Below are 4,162 nucleotides of genomic sequence, written 5' to 3' on the forward strand. Positions count from 1 at the left end.
TGCAGTTTCGGCCGGTTAGACTCGAGACTGCTCCAATCTGGCTGGCCCCAAGAAAATTTAAGCCAAGAGTACTAGATTCCTTGGAAGAAAGCAAGCGAACGTATACAAAAACAAGGACGAAAGAAACGGAGAAATGGTACACAATTACAAATACAAGCAACCGGTCATTAACAACAAGTGTCTTTCGACTAAGGACAATACACACATAGGACGAGCTTGCGTCCACCAAATTCACTCACGAGGTATTATTCAGCCCGGTGTTATACTAAAAGACACTTGACAAAGATGTCGAAGTGTGGTATTGAACTCGAAACCGCATATGAAAATTGTCTTTTCTTTCTTTCTTTCTTTCTTTCTTTCTTTCTGTTTACGTGCGATATTCAGTACTTCATTCCTTAACTAATCGAAATTCAAGCTACTGGCCCATTTCAGTTATTTCCCTTTGCTTATTCTTCTTTGCTTATTCTTCTTACTTTCTGAAAATTATTCGTAATTGCTTTTGTCTATAATAAAACAAGCCAAATTAAGCCAGATTAAACCAAATATGCAAAGTTATCCCTTGCTTGCAAAAACATGGCATTGCATCTCCTAAGCATGTAAATTCAGTTCGAAACATTCTTCTTCTTTGTTACTTTTTTTTTTTTTGGTAACTGTTGCTGTCATCTATACCATTATTATCGCTTCTGATGTTTTTAATGATGATGTTGATGATGATGATGATGATGATGACGATGACGAATATGATGATGATGATGATATTAATCCTGGTCGTAAAGGTTATGTCGATATTTCGATATTGGTAGTAAGATGGATAGACGATTATGATTACGATGATGATGAAGTTGATGATGGATGGGTGGGTGGGTGTCGGAGGATCATGCTGGTCGTAATTGCAGTGGTGGTTGTAGTTGATACTGGTGGTGATGGTAGTAATAGTCGTTGATGATGATGATGATGATGTGATGGTAGTGTGTGTCTGTGTGGGAGGGTGATGATGATGATGATGACGACGACGTCGGCGACGGTGATACTGAAGTGGGTTGGAAAAGATTATGATGATAATCACCGTTGTAGTGGTTGCGGTGATGATGATGGTGATGATGATGACGATGATGATGATGACGATGATGATAATGATGATGATGACGATGATGATGATGATGATGATGACGATGATGATGACGATGATGATGACGATGATGATGATGATGATGATGATGATGATGATGACGATGATGGTGATGATGGTGACGACGACGCTGATGATGATGAGGAGGATGGTAAAGATTATGGTGATGATGATAACGGCTTATGAGCGCGATAATGATGATTATTACAGTGATGACGTGAATGATGATGATGATGATGATGATGATGATTATGGTGTGTCTCGCAGACAGCATGATACTTTTGTTTTTTTATTTTTGATTTATAAATTTTTTTTCTTTTTTTTTTCTATTTTGTTTGTTCTGACAGTTGTAGGAAACGAGTGGGACTGTACACGTAGGCGTCTCATGTCACTTAGTCTAGTCTGTGTTTCATACAACCTTCAACACCATCCTTCACTTTGTCGGTGTTCTGTTTCTCCACACACCCCACACTCACTTAGTCTGGCCTATGTTTCTCCTGCCCCTCCCTCCCCCCGCCGATCTCTACCATTTATCCCCACCCCCACCCACTATCCAACCACCATCACCACTTTTCACAGTACCAATCCCTAACCGCCACTGCTAACAACCATCGCCACCACCATCGCCACCAACACCCCCTTCTGTCTCTCAGCACCAACACTTTTATCGCTAACTCGAAAGACCACTGCCAATTCTAATCGAGCCAATGAAAGAGGTTCAAATGGGTCGCTCGGGGTTGTAGAAATAGCAGCAAAATTTCGCTCAAATTGAAATCTTTTTATCTTTTAATTGTTTCAGTCATTTGACTGTGGCCATGCTGGGGCACCGCCTTCAAGGGTTTTTTTAGTCGAACAAATCGACCGCAGAACTTATGTTTTTAAAGCTTACTACTTATTCTATCGGTTCCTTTTGCCGAATCGCTAAGTTATGGAGACGTAAACAACCAGCACCGGTTGGAGGGGGCCAAACAGACACAAAGTCATGCACACATACCATCTGGTTCATAACTGATGAAGAATTATCTGTCTCCCGTCCGGTTGTACACTCAGCATACGTTAGACGTTTTTTACCTGTCGTTTGTTTATTTACAATACATTTTTTTCATTTCTTACATATACATGTAAGGCGGCGAGCTGGCAGAACCGTTAGCACGCCGGGCGAAATGCTTAGCGGTATTTCATCTGCCGTTACGTTCTGAGTTCAAATTCCGCCGCGGTCGACTTTGCCTTTCATCGTTTCGAGGTCGATGAAATAAGTACCAGTTACGCACTGGGATCGATATAATCGACTTAATCTGTTTGTCTGTCCTTGTTTGTTCCCTCTGTGTGTAGACCCTTGTGGGCAGTAAAGAAATAAGAAACGTTAGCACGCCGGGCGAAATGCTTAGTGGTATTTCGTCCGTCTCAACGTTCTGAGTTCAAATTCCACCGAGGTCGACTTTGCCTTTCATCCTTTCAGGGTCGATAAATTAAGTACTGGTGTCGATCTAATCTACTGGACCCCTCCTTCAAAATGTCAGGCCTTGTGCCTAGAGTAGAGAAGATTATATATACATGTACATATATACATATATATACATACACACACACACACACACACATATAAATATGCGTTTATTTCAGTCATTTTAATTCAGTCGTTTTGCTATTAACATATTAAGTAATATAAATCTAGCTAAAAGGGGGCGAATAACGTTGAAGGGTTTCTGGAGTAACGTTACTCGACAGTTTGCGTAGCTCAGAGATCAGGATGTCTCACCGGGTCGAGTCGTTTCTTCTCCGTATTGAAGGAGTCACGGCTCCTGTGTTAGGAACATGTGATTAAAATGTTGCAGGAAAGAATCACAAGACTAATTTTTCAGGCCGAGCAAATGGGCAACAGACCCAGGGTTAGGTTAGGCTAAGGACGAGATAGTTGGATAATCTCTATAATCTCAGTTGGTCATGCTTGAGAATCCAACCAGAAGTGTAATGAAGGTTACTTCAGATAAGCACTTATGGAGCAGGTGTTTAAAGACTCTCCTCCCACGACTCTCCCCAAGACTCTCCCCAAGACTCTCCCCCAAGACTCTCCTCCAAGACTCTCCCCTAAGACTCTCACCCAAGACTCTCCTCCAAGACTCTCTCCAAAACTCTCCCCAAGACTCTCCTCCAAGACTCTCTCCCAAGACTCTCCTCCAAGACTCTCCCCCAAGACTCTCCCAGGAATTTTGGGTGGAGAAAATGTGTGGATAGATTTTTTTTTTGTTTGTTTTTTAATCGATGACCAATTTCATCAAATTTCTCACTGGAATCTTGGAATTTACCCCTAGTTAAAAACATTTTAGTGTAGATTGATGCAAAATGAAAAGCCATTGGCTCCTGATATCAAAAATCACCACCACTAGCACCCCCACACACCACCACCACCAACAACAACAACAATACCATCAACCGCTACTTACAATTGGACGTGCTAGAAATAACAACCAAATCTCTCTCAAATCATACTCTAACGTCTTTAACATAGGAAAGACACGTTAGATAATGTTAACCTAGATATATCTAGAAAACAAAAAAGTTTGAAAAGGGAATGACACGTTATCAGTCTGGTGGCAACAGCTGGAACAACGGTGGAAACGAGGAAAAGTCAAAACAGAAAAACAAAACACATTGACACGTAATGGGGACTATACAACAGCGACGATTATGTAGTGTACCATCACCTCCACTACAGCTACCACCACTACCAACTAACTACACCACCACCACCAACACATTCACTACCGCCACCACCACCACCACTACCATCGTTATCATCAAAATGATTATACTACTACTACTACTACTACTACTACTACTACTACTACTACTACTATTACCACCACCACCACAACAACAACAACTACTACTACTACTACTACTACTACTACTACTACTACTACTACTACTACTACTGCCATCGCCAGCTCAACAAAGACAGTGCAGTGTGGTTAGGGAAATTTAGTTATTTCCAAAAGGACGGGTGCTACTGGAAAAGTTCCCTTACCAACA

The sequence above is a fragment of the Octopus bimaculoides genome, chromosome 1, assembly GCF_001194135.2.
Source record: "Octopus bimaculoides isolate UCB-OBI-ISO-001 chromosome 1, ASM119413v2, whole genome shotgun sequence".
Taxonomy (NCBI): Eukaryota; Metazoa; Mollusca; class Cephalopoda; order Octopoda; family Octopodidae; genus Octopus; species Octopus bimaculoides.